General features: G+C 47.6%; 1 protein-coding gene across 1 annotated transcript in view; it reads right to left on the bottom strand.

Annotated features, from left to right (window-relative positions):
• Positions 1–19,087, bottom strand: part of UBE2N (ubiquitin conjugating enzyme E2 N) — a 155,221-nt gene that overhangs the window by 10,209 nt on the left and 125,925 nt on the right. The gene's annotated exons all lie outside the window — the stretch shown is intronic.

Genomic DNA, 19,087 nt, shown 5'->3' with positions numbered 1-19,087 from the left:
TTCTGCTCACGTCATCTGTAGCGCACACACTCTGCAGTGTCAGAAACAGCGTCAGACATTACAAAAAAATGTGTAAACCATCACCATGGAAACAGTTCAAATAAAGAATTACTCTGCACAAAAACCATACAGATATCTCAGCATGTCCCTCAACCTGCAACAATACCGCTTGAACTTCTTGTTGAGTCGAGAGAAAATCATGTCGATTTGTGGATATCCCCACCGACGTGTCAAGCACCTGAACACTTCCGGGTGAGGACCCCAGTCCCCTGGGTGCAGGTCGTGTCTGCTTCCCAGTTGTCTACTCCAAGAATGAAGACCGCTAACAACGCCACAGCGTTTTTTTTCTGCCCAGAGGAGAATTCTTGACACCTCTGACATTGCAGCTCTGCTTCTCGTTCCACCCTGTCGGTTTATGTACGTTACCGCTGTCACATTGTCCGACTGGACCTGAATGGCCTGATTCTGAAAAAGAGATGAGGCCTGCAGAAGGGCGTTGTATATAGCCCTGAGTTCCAGGATGTTTATTGGATGGACAACTTCCTGACTTGACCATCTTCCTTGAAACTGCAATCTCTGAGGCTTGCGTCTGTGGTTAGCAGAATCCAATTTTGAATCCCGAACCTTGGACCCTCGACTAGGTGAGAAGTCTGTAGCCACCACAGGAGGGAGATCCTGGCTTTTGGTGACAGACAAATCCTTTGGTGCATGTGAAGATGCGATCCGGACCATTTGTTCAACAGATACAGCTGGAAAGGCCTCGCATGAACCTTCCGTACTGAATTATTTCGTAAGAAGCCACCATTTTCCCCAGAAGGCGTATGCAAATATGCAGTGAGATTTGGGTCGGCTTCAAGACGGCCCGGACCATTGACTGGATTTCCATTGCCTTTTCCAAGGGAAGGAATACTTTCTGAGACCCTGTGTCCAGTATCATTCCCAGGAACTGAAGCCTCTGCGTTGGTTCTAGGTGAGATTTTGGCAGGTTCAGAATCCACCCATGATCCAGGAGTAGTCTGGTTGAGAGGGCAATGTTCTCCAACAGCTGTTTCCTGGACGGTGCCTTTACCAGAAGATCGTCCAAGTACGGAACTATGTTCACTCCGTCTGCGGAGCAACATCATCATATCTGCCATCACTTTGGTGAACACCCTCGGTGTCGGGGAGAGACCAAATGGCAGGGCGTGAAAATAAGATTTTACTTACTGGTAAATCTATTTCTCGTAGTCCGTAGTGGATGCTGGGGACTCCGTAAGGACCATGGGGAATAGACGGGCTCCGCAGGAGACATGGGCACTTTAAGAAAGAATTTAGATTCTGGTGTGCTCTGGCTCCTCCCTCTATGTCTCTCCTCCAGACCTCAGTTAGAGAAACTGTGCCCGGAAGAGCTGACAGTACAAGGAAAGGATTTTGGAAATCCAGGGCAAGACTCATACCAGCCACACCAATCACACCGTATAACTTGTGATAAACTTACCCAGTCAACAGTATGAACAACAACAGAGCATCAGTTCAACCCTGATGCAACAATAACATAGCCCTTATTGCAGCAATAACTATATACAAGTATTGCAGAAGAAGTCCGCACTTGGGACGGGCGCCCAGCATCCACTACGGACTACGAGAAATAGATTTACCGGTAAGTAAAATCTTATTTTCTCTAACGTCCTAGTGGATGCTGGGGACTCCGTAAGGACCATGGGGATTATACCAAAGCTCCCAAACGGGCGGGAGAGTGCGGATGACTCTGCAGCACCGAATGAGCAAACACAAGGTCCTCCTCAGCCAGGGTATCAAACTTGTAGAACTTTGCAAAAGTGTTTGAACCTGACCAAGTAGCCGCTCGGCACAGCTGTAATGCAGAGACCCCTCGGGCAGCCGCCCAAGAAGAGCCCACCTTCCTTGTGGAATGGGCCTTAACTGATTTTGGCAGCGGCAATCCTGCCGCAGAATGAGCCTGCTGAATCGTATTACAGATCCAGCGAGCAATAGTTTGCTTTGAAGCAGGAGCACCAAGCTTGTTGGAAGCATACAGGATAAACAAAGATTCTGTTTTCCTGACCCAAGCCGTTCTGGCTACATAAACCTTCAAAGCCCTGACCACATCAAGTAACTCGGAATCCTCCAAGTCAGTAGTAGCCACAGGCCCCACAATAGGTTGGTTTATATGAAAGGATGAAACCACTTTTGGCAGAAATTGTGGACGGGTCCGCAATTCTGCTCTATCCGCATGGAAAACCAGATAGGGGCTTTTATGTGACAAAGCCGCTAATTCTGACACACGCCTAGCCGAAGCCAATGCTAGTAGCATGACCACCTTCCACGTGAGATATTTCAATTCCACCGTTTTGAGTGGTTCAAACCAGTGTGATTTCAGGAAACTCAACACCACGTTAAGATCCCAAGGTGCCACCGGGGGCACAAAAGGAGGCTGAATACGCAGCACTCTCTTCACAAACGTCTGAACTTCAGGTAGAGAAGCCAGCTCTTTTTGAAAGAAAATGGATAGGGCCGAAATCTGGACCTTAATGGAACCCAATTTCAGGCCCAAAGTCACTCCTGACTGTAGGAAGTGAAGGAAACGGCCCAGCTGGAATTCCTCCGTAGGGGCATTCCTGGCCTCACACCAAGCAACATATTTTCGCCATATACGGTGATAATATTGAGCTGTCACGTCCTTCCTAGCCTTTATCAGCGTAGGGATGACCTCATCTGGAATGCCTTTTTCCGCTAGGATCCGGCGTTCAACCGCCATGCCGTCAAATGCAGCCGCGGTTAGTCTTGGAACAGACAGGGCCCTTGTTGCAACAAGTCCTGTCTTAGAGGAAGAGGCCACGGGTCCTCTGTGAGCATTTCTTGCAGATCTGGATACCAAGTCCTTCTTGGCCAATCCGGAACAATGAGTATTGTTCTCACTCCTCTTTTTCTTAGGATTCTCAACACCTTGGGTATGAGAGGAAGCGGAGGAAAAACATAGACCGATTGGAACACCCACGGTGTCACCAGGGCGTCTACAGCTATCGCCTGAGGGTCTCTTGACCTGGCCCAATACCTCTGTAGTTTCTTGTTGAGGCAGGATGCCATCATGTCCACCTGTGGCAGTTCCCACCGATTTGCAAGCTGTGCGAAGACTTCTTGATGAAGTCCCCACTCCCCCGGGTGGAGGTCGTGCCTGCTGAGGAAGTCTGCTTCCCAGTTGTCTACCCCCGGCATGAACACTGCTGACAGTGCGCTTACATGATTCTCCGCCCAGCGAAGAATTCTGGTGGCTTCCGCCATGGCCACCCTGCTCCTTGTGCCGCCCTGTCGGTTTACATGAGCCACAGCGGTGATGTTGTCTGACTGAATCAGAACTGGTTGACCGCGAAGCAGGGCCTCTGCTTGACGTAGGGCGTTGTAAATGGCCCTTAGTTCCAGGATGTTGATGTGAAGGCAAGTCTCCTGACTTGACCACAGACCTTGGAAATTTCTTCCCTGTGTGACTGCTCCCCACCCTCGGTGGCTTGCATCCGTGGTCACCAGGACCCAGTCCTGAATGCCGAATCTGCGGCCCTCGAGAAGGTGAGCACTCTGCAGCCACCACAGGAGAGACACCCTGGCCATGGAGGATAGGGTGATTAACCGATGCATCTGAAGATGTGATCCGGACCATTTGTCCAGTAAGTCCCATTGAAAGGTCCTCGCATGGAACCTGCCGAAGGGAATGGCCTCGTACGAAGCCACCATCTTTCCCAGGACTCGAGTGCAGTGATGCACTGACACCTGTTTTGGTTTTAATAGGTCCCTGACCAGTGTCATGAGTTCCTGAACCTTCTCTATCGGGAGATAAACCCTTTTCTGGCCTGTGTCCAGAATCATGCCCAGGAAGGGCAGACGAGTCGTAGGAACCAACTGCGACTTTGGAATATTCAGAATCCAGCCGTGTTGCCGTAACACTTCCAGAGAACGTGCTACGTTGATCGGCAACTGCTCTCTTGACCTCGCTTTTATGAGGAGATCGTCCAAGTATGGGATAATTGTGACCTCTTGCATCCGCAGGAGTACCATAATTTCCGCCATTACCTTGGTAAATATTCTCGGAGCCGTGGAGAGACCAAACGGCAACGTCTGAAATTGGTAATGACAATCCTGTACCACAAACCTGAGGTACGGCTGATGAGGTGGATAAATGGGGACATGAAGGTATGCATCCTTTATGTCCAGAGACACCATAAAATCTCCCCCTTCCAGGCTTGCAATGACCTCTCTCAGCGATTCCATCTTGAACCGGAACCTTTTTAGGTACACGTTCAGGGATTTTAAATTCAATATGGGTCTGACCGAACCGTCCGGTTTCGGTACCACAAACATGGTCGACTAATAACCCTTTCCTTGTTGAAGGAGGGGAACCTTGACCACCACTTGTTGAAGATACAATTTGTGAATTGCCGCTAACACTATTTCCCTCTCTAAGGGGGAAGCTGGCAGGGCCGACTTGAGGTATCGGTGAGGGGGCATCTCTTCGAATTCCAGCTTGTATCCCTGAGACACAACATCTATTGCCCAGGGATCCAACTGTGAGTGAACCTACTTGTGGCTGAAATTTCGGAGACGCGCCCCCCACCGGGCCTAGCTCCGCCTGTGGAGCCCCAGCGTCATGCGGTGGATTTAGTGGAAGCCGGGGAGGACTTCTGTTCCTGGGAACTAGCTGTGTTGTGCAGCTTCTTTCCTCTGCCCCTGCCTCTGGCAAGAAAGGACGCACCTCGGACTTTCTTGTTTTTCTGTGATCGAAAGGACTGCATTTGGTAATACGGTGCTTTCTTAGGTTGTGAGGAAACATATGGCAAAAAATTTGACTTCCCAGCCGTAGCTGTGGAGACCAGGTCCGAGAGACCCTCCCCAAACAATTCCTCACCCTTGTAAGGTAAAACCTCCATGTGCCTTTTTGAGTCGGCATCACCTGTCCATTGCAGAGTCCACAGGACCCTTCTGGCAGAAATCGACATAGCATTTATTCTAGAACCTAGTAGGCTAATGTCTCTCTGAGCATCTCTCATATAAAAGGACAGCGTCTTTAATATGCCCCAGGGTCATTAATATAGTATCCTTGTCTAGGGTATCAAGTTCCTCAGATAAGGTATCCGTCCAAGCTGCTACAGCACTACACACCCAAGCCGACGCGATTGCCGGCCTCAGTAAGGTACCTGAACGTGTATAAATGGACTTCAGGGTAACCTCCTGTTTGCGATCCGCAGCATCTTTGAGGGTAGCCGTATCCTGTGACGGCAGGGCTACCTTCTTGGATAAGCGTGTCAAAGCTTTGTCCACCCTAGGGGAGGATTCCCAGCGCAACCTTTCCGCTGGCGGGAAAGGATACGCCATAAGAATCTTTTTGGAAATCTGCAGTTTTTTATCTGGAGATTCCCAAGCCTTTTCACATAACTCATTGAGCTCGTGTGAGGGGGGAAAAGTTACCTGCGGCTTCTTTTCCCCATACATATGAACCCTCCTGTCAGGGACTGGGGTTTCCTCTGTGATGTGCAACACATCCTTAATAGCTATAATCATATAACGGATGGATTTAGCCAATTTTGGCTGTAACTTTGCATCATCGTAATCGACACTGGAGTCAGAATCCATGTCGGTATCCGTGTCAATAATTTGGGATAGTGGGCGCTTCTGAGACTCTGTCGGCCTCTGCGACATAGGATCAGGCATGGGTTGGGACACTGACTGTCCTGAGGTTTCAGCTTTGTCTAACCTTTTATGCAAGGAATTAACATTATCATTTAAAACCTTCCACATATCCGTCCAATCAGGTGTCGGCGCCGTCGGCGGAGACACCACATTCATTTGCTCCCGCTCTGCTTCCACATAGCCTTCCTCATCAGACATGTCGACACAAGCGTACCGACACACCACACACACAGGGAATGCCCTTTTTGAAGACCGTTCCCCCACAAGGCCCTTTGGTGAGACAGAGAGAGAGTATGCCAGCACACACCCCAGCGCTATATAACCCAGGAATAACACAGTAACTTAATGTTAACCCAGTAGCTGCTGTATTTGTGTTTTTAGCGTCTAATTATGTGCCCCCCCTCTCTTTTTACCCTTTTTCTACCGTGGTCTGCAGGGGAGAGCCTGGGGAGCTTCTTCTCAGCGGAGCTGTGGAGAAAAAATGGCGCTGGCGAGTGCTGAGGGAGAAGCCCCGCCCCCTCGGCGGCGGGCTTCTGTCCCGCTAAAATACATATTTTTTTGGCGGGGGCTCATACATATATACAGTGCCCAACTGTATATATGCTTACTTTTGCCAACAGAGGTCCATATGCTGCCCAGGGCGCCCCCCCTGCGCCCTGCACCCTTACAGTGACCGGAGTATGTGAGGTGTGTATGGAGCAATGGCGCACAGCTGCAGTGCTGTGCGTTACCTCATGTGAAGAACGGAGTCTTCTGCCGCCGATTTCGAAGTCTTCTTTGCTTCTTATACTCACCCGGCTTCTGTCTTCCGGCTCTGTGAGGGGGACGGCGGCGCGGCTCTGGGATCGGACGACGAGGGTGAGATCCTGTGTACGATCCCTCTGGAGCTAATGGTGTCCAGTAGCCTAAGAAGCAGGACCTATCTTCAGAGAGTAGGGCTGCTTCTCTCCCCTCTGTCCCACGATGCAGGGAGTCTGTTGCCAGCAGAGCTCCCTGAAAATAAAAAACCTTACAAAATACTTTCTTACAGCCAGCTCAGGAGAGCTCACTGAACAGCACCCAGCTCGTCCGGGCACAGATTCAAACTGAGGTCTGGAGGAGGGACATAGAGTGAGGAGCCAGAGCACACCAGAATCTAAATTCTTTCTTAAAGTGCCCATGTCTCCTGCGGAGCCCGTCTATTCCCCATGGTCCTTACAGAGCATCCACTAGGACGTTAGAGAAACTGGTAATGGCAGTCCTGCGGTGCAAACCGTAGATAAGCCTGATGAGGCGGCCAGATTGGAATGTGAAGGTACGCATCCTTGACATCCAGAGACGCTAGGAATTCCCCCTTCTCCAGACCTGAAATTACCGCTCTGAATGACTCCATCTTGAATTTGAACACACGTAAGTATGGGTTCAATTATTTGAGGTACAGAATCGGTCTTACCGAACAGTCCGGTTTTGGTACTACAAACAAGCTGGAATAGTAACCCTTGTCGTGTACATGAGGTGGAACTGGAATATTGACCAGGGTCTGTAACAGTTTTTGAACGGCGTCGTGTTAGTTCACTCTCGCCTCTTGTGAAACTGGTAAGCCCCCACTACGTCCCATGAAGCAGGCAGGCTGGTGCCATCCAGTCCTGCCTGTAAATAACCAACTTAGAAAATAAATGCAGAAAACTCTTCAGGAGCTTCCAGAGACATGACAGACTCCTCCGGGCACATTTTCTAAACCGAGTCTGGTAGAAGGGGCATAGAGGGAGGAGCCAGCCCACACAATCAAACTTCTATAGTGCCCATGGCTCCTAGTGGACCCTTCTATACCCCATGGTACTAAATGGATTCCCAGTCTCCCCTAGGACGTAAGAGAAAACCCCTTTTTTGGTTTAAAGCTTTTATGTTTAAATCATGTTTTGTTTTTTTTGCATTAATGTTTTTTGTTACAAAATTTTATTAAAGCATTACGTACATTATATTGATTTGAAGTAGAACAGTACATTTATAAGAACAAAGTCCCATTCACAACAGTTCACAGCAGTACAAATAAATGCAAATATCAGCATTCCCTGTGAACATGTCAGAAACACACATTGAGAAATCCGCTAAAGCTGTGGTTCCCAAACTTTTCTGAAACACGGCGCCCTAAAAGGATCTGAATTTTTTTCACGGCACCACTAGGCCAAAAGTTTGAGAAATTTAGAAAGAAAAATTAAGTAAATTCTGTTTATATGTCATCCTTAGGTTAAGTTGAGTGGTGGGGGACAAGATTTGCTAATGTTTGTCCACATATGTTATGACTGGCAGCCAAACACAGTCATTTTGCCTATTACATTGACCAGAAATAATTAAAAATTGGTCCTTGACCACCAACCCAGGGCACCCCTGCAAGTGTCCTGCAGTTTGAGAACCACTGAGCTAAAGCATACATGGTCCAAACAAGTAACATACATAGTTGTTGAGGTTAAAAAAAAAAAAAAATAGACAATTTGTCCATCAAGTTCAACCTATAATTTATCTACTGCTATGCTCTGGGTTTACTTTTACTGCCCCAGTTCCTAACATACAATATTATTAAAAGGTTATACCCATGGATGCCTTTTTCTGCTAAAAATTTGTCTAACCCTTTCTTAAATACAACGATTGAATCAGCTATTACAACCTTCACTGGCAGAGATTTCCATATCTTTACTGCCCGTACTGTGAAGAAACCCTTTCTTCGCTGGGTATGAAACTTCCTCTCCTCCAACCTTAGCGGATGACCGCGTGTCCCGATCTCTCAATAAGCAAATCGCCTGATAGTTCCATGTATTGACCCTTAATGTATTTGTAAATGTTAATCATGTCTCCTCTTAGACGCCTCTTTTATCATGTAAACATATCTAACCTAGTTAGCCTTTCTTCATAATCCAATGACTCTAAAGAGGGGTACACACAGAGCGATAATCTAAGCAATCTGACTAGATTGCATAGATTTTCAGCAAGATCGCTCAGTGTGTAGCCCTAACAGCGATAGCAAAGCGCAGCCCCGCGCATCGCTATCGCTGGTACTAGATTGGCATGCATGGTCGCTCACTTCGCCCGCTGGGTGAAATGAGCGCCCCCCCACCCCCCTGCACGCTCAGCACACATCACGCTGTGCTGAGCGCCGGGAGAGGTTCGCTCAGCACACATCTCTCCCACATCGGGCCGTGAGTACTGGCCTTAAACCCTTCATCAGTTTGGTAGTTCTTTTGTGAACCTTTTTAAGTTCCATGATGTCTTTTTTATTGCCATGAGACTCCCTCTGAGAGGATTAGGATGAATCCAGAGTACGATGGTGTTGCAGTATCGAAAGAAATCTAATCATTAAGTACTATAGGATCTCCCGACAGCAACCTAGTTTCATACACTCCGTGTGTCTATGGCAGTCACTAGTACCCCTTTTCAACTAGCTTTTAAAACACGGGTAAATGCGCGGGGGCGCACATTTACCCGTGATTTTCCCTAGTGGAAAAGGGTCTCCCTGCAAATTCCCGGATCAAGTGATCCGGGAATCCTACCCGGGTAGCTTGCCGGGTTGAACACGTGTTCAACCCGGTAAGCTATGTAGTGTGAATGGGAGCCGTGTCGCCGTTCACAGTGTATGGGAGGGCGACGCTGGGAGATAATGTGATCTCCCAGCGTCGCCCCTGCCGCATCACTAGCAGCGTCACCAACCCAGCAATATGCTGGGTTGGTGAGCGCTGTGGGAAAGGGGGCTGTAGCACGGGTCGCAGCCGTGTCAGGCGACACGGCTGCGACCCGTGCTACAGTGGAAAAGGGGTATAATTATCCTTTGAAAATCTACTGGGAGGGTAGTCACGTAGCTTTCACAGGTATCAAAATATTTTAAGGCCTTTTTTCCTTTTCCAAAGTTGTCTCCAACCAATCCATCTGAAAGAGGTTGAGCAATTTCCCCTTGGAAATAGTTAGAGAAGGAGGGTGAGGAAGGCTCCATGTCTGTAAGATAGACTTGCGGGCTGCCACACTAATGGACTTGCATTAATGTTTAATGAAAGAAATAATTGAATCATGTATTAGAACCCTTGATCAACCATGTTTTTTCTCTGGCAGGGTCCACAGGTTATCCACAGGATAACCCTGGGATATTATGAAGAGACAGCAGATTTGCCCCAATTGGTCAAAGCTTTCCAGTCTCCCAGCATGCAACGGGCCCGTCCATATATCCCCGCCTCCTGGCTCAGGCAAATCAGTTTCTTGTTTGGTGCGGCAGGAGCCGGACCATGGTCAGAGGGCTGCTGGTTTTTAGCAGCAGTAAGCTCTCTTATTTTATTTTTATAGTCTTACTATTTTTTCTTGAGTGACCTTTCTAAAAAAGCGTCTTATACGTACCTTAGAAAGAGTAGCTCCAACAACTCTCGGCTAGGTCGCGACAACGCTTACCCACGAGTACAGTGCTGTTTCGACGGGCGTCTGTGTCGGATATACTAGCAGGTCCAGCAGACGTTACCAGGCTGTGGCCGGAGCATGGGGAGAAGGTAAGGCATCCGTTCCGCTTAGAAGGGGAATACGGACACAGCCGCACTGTTTTGGGAGGAGACTACCAAACAGTCGCTGATGCAGCTGCCACCTCGGGTGCACAAACGCAAGGCCTTACGGATCATAGGCTCCAGGAATAGTATGAGGCCGCGATCCCTAGGGTTGATGTCAGCAGTGTGGAGTCAAAAGCTCTCCTGGTCGCCCTTCCCTCCCGGTTCATGACCAGTTTCCTCAGAGTCTCCCGCCATGAACTGTTTTCCCACTTCCGTCTGAGACGCTGGATACGAAGGGGACCCAGTCGCAGCATAGGCAGCTGTGTGACTGGTGCGTATGTATTCACTGAGCGTCTGTGTGCACTATAAGTTCATGGAGTGGCAGTGTACACTAGTAGCATCTGGATCCACTCAGCGTTCGCAAACGTATTGATCGGTCCTGAAAGCGGGGTGAGTCTCCCTGTATCCCACTCTACTGAGTATGAGTAATACAGCACTAAGTCTCTATCTACCTTTTGAGTATGAATAGTTATATAAGCGCTTATTGCATACGAGTCTGTACACTATTACTGTGTTTTCTTTCGCTATGCGTCTGAATACGGTAGATCTGTTTAAACATGATTCAGTAATATGTTCTCCTACATACTTGAAATATAATTGTAGTTGTTGATGTGCTCATATTGCTTATTATACTAATGTATAACATGTGACTGCTAATGTGATTGATGACTTTGCTAATATATTTTGTCAGTTTTTTTCCATTCCAATCCTCAATGCTGGTGCATGGGTAGGGTTGGATTGTATGTCACTTTAAAAAGCTTAAAGTGATTACAGTCACAAATTCTGTAGTACACTGTGGAAGTGTTGATTATTTATCACGTCTAAAAGCGGCAAAGGTGAGGAAGATGCACTCGCAGCAACACCAACACTCCTATCATGTTTGTCTTGCAAATCTGGGTTAACCTCTCAGGATAAGGTTCAGGATGGTTTGTGTGCAAACTGTTTTAGCTTTCACCAGGGTCTCTTGAAAAATACAAGGCAGATTCAGGTGCAGGTTGATCCACCTTGGGCTATGTTTGCACAGACATTATCCAATATAGCTGAACAGATAATTCCAACTCCTGTACCAGGGATAGGTTACATGATTAACCCTTACATTCACCTTCCCACCTGCGGTTTATCACTTCCAGCAGCCGCCTCTCAAAAAGACATAGGCTGATAAGCCAGTGGTAAGTAAATCTTCATCCTCACAGGCTATACGTTTCAGATGAGGATTCATTGGAGGATGAAAGCTCAATAAACTCTGATTCGGCATATGAAGAGGAGGAGGCGGAAGGTCTCAGCTCAGTGGATATAGCAGAGTTAATTATAGCAATGAAAGCCATTCTATCCTTAGAGGATTCAGCAGAGCCTGTATTAAAAACCAAGGCACCTGTGTTTACAACACAAAGTTAAGACTGAGTTTCCGGGGTCAGATCAGCTGACGGAAATCATGGAAGAGGCTTGGGCTACGCCCAATAAGAAAGTTAGAATTCCTATAAAATGGAATTCCAATTATCCTCTTCCAGCTGGGGATTGTTTAAAAAGGGAAGTGGCTCCTAAAGGTAGATACGCATGTGATTCGATTAGTGCGAAAATCTACATTACCTTTGCCTTCAACATCACTAAATGTCACGGATAGGAGAGTGGATGGTTTTTAAAAAAACATTTTTTCCCTGTCTGGGGCAGTCATAAGACCAGCCATGGCTTCAGCTTGGATGGCAAATGCAGAGGCTGCCTGCGCTGATGCATTGAAGGGGGATTTTTCAATGGCATCTAGAGAGCAAAAATCCCATATAGCACATATAAAACAGGCTGCAATGTTCTTGGAAGAAGCAGCATTGGATATGGGTACTATTGCCTCGAGGGCATCAGCTTCAACAACAGCTGCTCGTAGAGCAGTTTGGCTACGTACGTGGAAAGCCGATTCAGAATCTAAGAAGGTTTTGAAATATTTGCATTTTTCTGGAGATAATCTTTTTGGTAAAGAATTGCCAGATATTTAGAATCAGAAGCAGACCCCAAGGAGGTAAAGTTTCCTTCCACATACAATTTAAAATCTAAAGTTCCAGTTTTTCGGCCCTTTCGGTCTCAAAGCAAAGCTAAAGGAAAAGGTGATGGAAGGCGGTCCCAATACAACAAGTCTGTTAAGACTAAAAAGCATTGGGCTACCAAAGGACCGGTTGGTAAAACAGATAAGACATCAGCCTGATGGTGCGGGCCTCCACCTAGGGGATCCCAGGGTGGGGGGGCAGACTTCTTCAGTTTGCACAGATCTGGCAGCAGTCTACAACAGATGCCTGGGTGCAGGAAGCGGTATCTCTAGGTTACGCTTTTGCCTTCAAGAAGCACCCTCCTCTAAGGTTTTTTGTACCAGCCTGTCTTGGGTAAAGACGAAGGCCAGGGCTTTGCAAAAGGCACTTCAGAAATTGCTTCAGTCAGGAGTAGTCATTCCAGTTCCTCCTGCACAACGAGGACAGGGTTTTTACTCAAACCTGTTTCTAGATCAGAAACCAAATGGGTAATTCCGGCCCATTCTCAATCTCAAAGTGCTGAACAAATACATTTGGGTACCTCGGTTTCACATGGAGACGTTACGTTCATTCATTTTGGCCATGGAGCCAGAGGATTATATGGTATCCCTGGATATCCAGGATGCTTACCTACATGTTCCTATAGCACTGTCCCATCACTGTTATCTCAGGTTCGCTATCCTCCAACAGCATTTTCAGTTCCAGGCCCTACTTTTTGGGTTAGCCACAGCCCCCAGAGTATTTACCAAAATTATGATGGTAAAGGCAGCTTATCTCCGCCAGCAAGGAATAAGAATTTTTCCATACCTCGATTATCTTTTAATCCTGGCACAGTCGCAGGAATTGCTCCTATGTCATCTGCAACAGACAATAACGTGTCTGCAAAGGCACAGATGGCTCATAAATTGGGCAAAATTGTCTCTGGTTCTGTCACAGCGGATGACTCACTTGGGGGCTGTACTGGATTCATGTCTTCAGAAGGAAAATTTTACCTCTGAGCAAGATATCCAAGGTTCAGTCAAGGATTCAGGAGTTGCTACACAGTCAAAAGGTATCCATTCACGCAGCAATGCGTGTGATGGGATTGATGGTGTCAACATTCGATATGGTGGAGTATGCACAGTTCCACTTGAGGCCTCTGCAGCATCTGATCCTTGCCAAATGGAATGGGTTGCATCAGACAATAAAAACGCAGACTATGGTCCTTACCATGGAAGTAAGGAGGTCATTAGCTTGGTGGCTACAGACAAGGGGAGAAACTTTTGGCTATCAGATTGAGAAATTCTGACAACAGATGACAGTCTCCAGGGCTGGGGAGCAGTGTCAGGAAGGCTGTGATTCCAGGGGCAATAGACCAAGGAAGAAGTTTGCCTGTCAAATATATTGGAACTTCGGGCCATATACATGGCACTGATTCAAGCAGAGGACATTCTTTGGGGAAAACCAGTTCAGATCCGCTCGGACAATGCGACAGCCGTAGCATACCTCAACCATCAGGGAGGAACTCACAGCTGAAAAGCAATGAAGGAGATAAGTCACACACTAAAGTGGGCAATACGTCATCATCCAGCCTTGTCCGCAGTGTTCCTTCCAGGAGTCCTAAACTGGGAAGAGGATTTTCTCAGTCGACTCGCCATTCAGGCAAGCAAATGGGCTCTACACCCAGAGGTCTTCCAGACTCTAGTCGACAAGTGGGGGTTGCCGGAGATAGATCTCATGGCGTCCCGTCAGAACAACAAAGATCTCGCATACGGGTCAAGAACAAAGGCTCCCAGAGCGATCTTTGTGGATGCCCTGTCGGTGAGATGGGACTTTCATCTGGCCTACGTGTTTCCTCCAATCACCCTATTACCCAGGGTGGTGAGAAAGATAAAGCAAGGAAAGGGTGCCGTGATACTAATAGCTCCGGCTTGGCCCAGAAGACTTTGGTACACAGATCTGCAGAGAATGTCGATGGATGCTCCACTCCTGCTCCCTCAACGTCCAGATCTACTGATGCAGAGTGCTCGTTAGCACAGACATCTGGATCGACGGTCTTTGACGGCGTGGCTCTTGAAACCTCTATCCTGAAGTCAATAGGATTCACACAACAGGTAATTCAAACAATTCTCAAAGCAAGGAAACCTTCCCTAGCTCGCATTTATCACAGAATATGGAAAACCTATATTCATTGTGCACTGAACAGAAAATGGACCCCAAGTCTTTCAGAGTTTCCAGGGTCTTAGCATTACTTTAGGCAGGAATGGATAAGGTTTGAAGGTGGCTTCCTTGAGAGTGCATGTGTCAGCATTGACTGTATGGTTCCAAAAGAAAAATTGCCAACTTACAGGATGTGCATACTTTTTTCCAGGGAATGCTGCGCATTCAACATCCTTTTGTTCCTCCTACAGTGCCTTGGGACTTAAATTTAGTCCTAAAGGCCCTTCAAGTTGCCCCATTTGAACCACTTAATAAAGTGGAGCATAAATGGTTGACAACTAAAGTTCTCTTTCTACAGGCCATGGCGTCAGCTAGGAGAGTGTCAGATTTAGGGGCAATGTCATGTCGTTCCCCATTTCTGATTTTTTTATCCAGATAAAGCAGTTCTCAGAACTATATCTGGGTATCTTCCTAAGGTGGTGTCTAAATTCCCCCTTAACGAAGAAATTGTAGTCCAGGCTTTCCAGGAATCGTGCCTTTCTGCCGGAGATGCATCGCTGGATGTGGTTTGTGCATTAAGGATCTACGTGAATCGTACCAGTGCCATCAGAAAGATTCTCTCTTCATTCTCTACAGATTTCACAAGAGAGGATGGCCTGCTGATAAGCAGACAGTGGCAAAGTGGCTTCGGAAGACTATTTCAGAAGCACATTCTCAAGCTGATCTCCCTGTTCCAGCTAATGTCTCTGCTCACTCTACTCATAAGGTAGGTCCACCATGGGCAGCACAACGTGGTGCTTCAGCAGAATAGATATGTAAGGCAGCCACATGGTCTTCCATTAACACATTCATTAGACATTATGCCATGGATACCTTTGCCTCTCACGACGCTGAAGTCGGGCGAAGGATTCTCCTGTCCAACCAGGAGCGTCCCCACCACTAAATTGCTTTGGGAAATCCCAATGTTATCCTGTGAATAACCTGTGGACCATGCCGGAGAAAATAAGATTTTAAACCTACCGGTAAATCTTTTTCTCCTAGTCCGTAGATGATGCTGGGGACTCCGTAAGGACCATGGGGTATAGACGGGCTCCGCAGGAGACATGGGCACTATAAAGAACTTTAGAATGGGTGTGCACTGGCTCCTCCCTCTATGCCCCTCCTCCAGACCTCAGTTAGAGAACTGTGCCCAGAGGAGACTGACAGTACGAGGAAAGGATTTTGTTAATCCAAGGGCAAGATTCATACCAGCCCACACCATCCACACCGTTTAACATGGAATATACGCAACCAGTTAACAGTATGCAACAAAACAGTATCAGGCAAAGACTGATTACAACTGTAACATAACCCTTATGTAAGCAATAACTATATACAAGCCTTGCAGAAAGTAGTCAGCACTGGGACGGGCGCCCAGCATCCTCTACGGACTAGGAGAAAAAGATTTACCGGTAGGTTTAAAATCTTATTTTCTCTTACGTCCTAGAGGATGCTGGGGACTCTAGGACCATGGGGTTTATACCAAAGCTCCAGACCGGGCGGGAGAGTGCGGACGACTCTGCAGCACCGAATGAGCAAACGCAAGGTCCTCATCAGCCAGGGTATCAAACTTATAGAACTTTGCAAAAGTGTTTGAACCCGACCAGGTAGCTGCTCAGCAAAGCTGTAAAGCCGAGACGCCTCGGGCAGCCGCCCAAGAAGAGCCCACCTTCCTAGTGGAATGGGCCTTTACCGAATTTGGCAACGGCAATCCTGCCGTAGAATGAGCCTGCTAAATCGTGTTACAGATCCAGCGAGCAATAGTCTGCTTCGAAGCAGGAGCAAAACTTTGTTGGCCGCATACAGGACAAACAGTGCTTCCGTTTTCCTAACCCGAGCCGTCCTGGCTACATAGATTTTTAAGGCCCTGACTACATCCAGGGACTTGGAGTCCTCCAAGTCACCCGTAGCCACAGGCACCACAATAGGTTGGTTCACATGAAACTATGAAAGCACCTTGGGCAAAAATTGAGGACGAGTCCTCAACTCCGCTCTATCCATATGGAAAATCAGATAGGGGCTCTTGTGAGACAAGGCCGCCAATTCGGACACCCGCCTCGCAGATGCCAAGGCCAACAACATGACCACCTTCCAAGTGAGAAACTTTAATTTAACCGTCTGAAGCGGTTCAAACCAGTGAGAGTTTAGGAACCATAATACCACGTTAAGGTCCCATGGTGCCACTGGGGGCACAAAAGGAGGCTGGATGTGCAGCACTCCCTTTACAAAAGTCTGGACTTCTGGGAGAGAAGCCAATTCCTTCTGAAAGAATATAGATAAGGCCGAAATCTGTACCTTAATGGAGCCTAACTAGGCCCATATCCACTCCTGTTTGTAGAAAGTGGAGAAAACGGCCCAGATGGAAATCCTCCGTAAGAGCATGTTTGGCTTCACACCAAGAAACATATTTCCTCCAGATACGGTGATAATGTTTCGCCGTCACCTCCTTCCTAGCCTTTATCAGCGTAGGGATGACTTCTTCCGGAATACCTTTCCCGCATAGGATTCGTGTTCAACCGCCATGCCGTCAAACGTAATCGTGGTAAGTCTTGGAACACGCAGGGCACCTGCTGTAACAGGTCCTCCCTGAGAGGAAGACGCCACGGATCTTCTGTGAGCATTTCCTGAAGATCTGAGTACCACGCCCTTCGAGGCCAATCTAGAAAAATGAGTATTGTCTGCACACTCTTTCTTCTTATGATTCTCAATATCTTTGAGATGAGAGGAAGAGGAGGGAACACATAGACCGACTGAAACACCCATGGCGTCACCAGGGCGTCCACCGCTACTGCCTGAGGGTCCCTTGATCTGGCACAATACCTCCGAAGCTTCTTGTTGAGGCGTGACGCCGACAAACAATTTGGCAGTTGCTCAATCATACCTGGAGATAATTATATATCAGGTGCTGGAAGGGGGAGGGGTCACAGACAAACAACAGACAGAGAGGAGGGGGGTGCAAATCCCCACCCCTAAATTCCCTTCCGCACACTGAAAATTACCTGTAACCATCCCTGAACCTATCTGGTAATAAAATTCAGAGAATTAGTTACAAATGTTTGCAAACACATGTTTAGCTGCTGGCCACGTCACGGCTTCTCTGATACAGCAGTCCTAACCTACATAATAGCAGTGCCCACATAGGGCCATGTAATTTGTCACAGTAGGCCTCATGATAAAGGCTATTACTAAAACACTTCCAGACAGAGAGCTAACTTACCCAGGAGCCACCCCCAGGGTCTCCCATTGGCACTACAAGGAACAGCATGCCTTCCAAATGCTGCTCCCATTCAATGCCTCTTGCACACAAGCAGACAAACAATTTGGCAGTTGCTCAATCATACCTGGAGATAATTATATATCAGGTGCTGGAAGGGGGAGGGGTCACAGACAAACAACAGACAGAGAGGAGGGGGGTGCAAATCCCCACCCCTAAATTCCCTTCCGCACACTGAAAATTACCTGTAACCATCCCTGAACCTATCTGGTAATAAAATTCAGAGAATTAGTTACAAATGTTTGCAAACACATGTTTAGCTGCTGGCCACGTCACGGCTTCTCTGATACAGCAGTCCTAACCTACATAATAGCAGTGCCCACATAGGGCCATGTAATTTGTCACAGTAGGCCTCATGATAAAGGCTATTACTAAAACACTTCCAGACAGAGAGCTAACTTACCCAGGAGCCACCCCCAGGATCTCCCATTGGCACTACAAGGAACAGCATGCCTTCCAAATGCTGCTCCCATTCAATGCCTCTTGCACACAAGCAGACAAACAATTTGGCCAGCAGCTAAACATGTGTTTGCAAACATTTGTAACTAATTCTCTGAATTTTATTACCAGATAGGTTCAGGGATGGTTACAGGTAATTTTCAGTGTGCGGAAGGGAATTTAGGGGTGGGGATTTGCACCCCCCTCCTCTCTGTCTGTTGTTTGTCTGTGACCCCTCCCCCTTCCAGCACCTGATATATAATTATCTCCAGGTATGATTGAGCAACTGCCAAATTGTTTGTCTGCTTGTGTGCAAGAGGCATTGAATGGGAGCAGCATTTGGAAGGCATGCTGTTCCTTGTAGTGCCAATGGGAGATCCTGGGGGTGGCTCCTGGGTAAGTTAGCTCTCTGTCTGGAAGTGTTTTAGTAATAGCCTTTATCATGAGGCCTACTGTGACAAATTACATGGCCCTATGTGGGCACTGCTATTATGTAGGTTAGGACTGCTGTATCAGAGAAGCCGTGACGTGGCCAGCAGCTAAACATGCGTTTGCAAACATTTGTAACTAATTCTCTGAATTTTATTACCAGATAGGTTCAGGGATGGTTACAGGTAATTTTCAGTGTGCGGAAGGGAATTTAGGGGTGGGGATTTGCACCCCCCTCCTCTCTGTCTGTTGAGGCGTGACGCCATCATGTCTATTTGAGGAATTCCCCAAAGACTATCTCTGCAAAAACTTCTTGATGAAGTCCCCACTCTCCTGGATGGAGATCGTGCCTACTGAGGAAGTCTGCTTCCCAGTTGTCCACTCCTGGAATGAAGACTGTTGACAGAGCGAATACGTGATTTTCCGCCCAGCGAAGAATCCTGGTGGCTTCCGCCATTGCCACTCTGCTCCTTGTCCCGCCTTGGCGGTTTACATGAGCCACTGCTGTGACGTTGTCTGATTGA

This window comes from Pseudophryne corroboree, chromosome 6, assembly GCF_028390025.1.
Source record: "Pseudophryne corroboree isolate aPseCor3 chromosome 6, aPseCor3.hap2, whole genome shotgun sequence".
NCBI classification, from domain to species: domain Eukaryota; kingdom Metazoa; phylum Chordata; class Amphibia; order Anura; family Myobatrachidae; genus Pseudophryne; species Pseudophryne corroboree.
The sequence above is the reverse complement of the archived record's forward strand: the minus strand, read 5'-3'. Positions and strand labels throughout refer to the sequence as shown.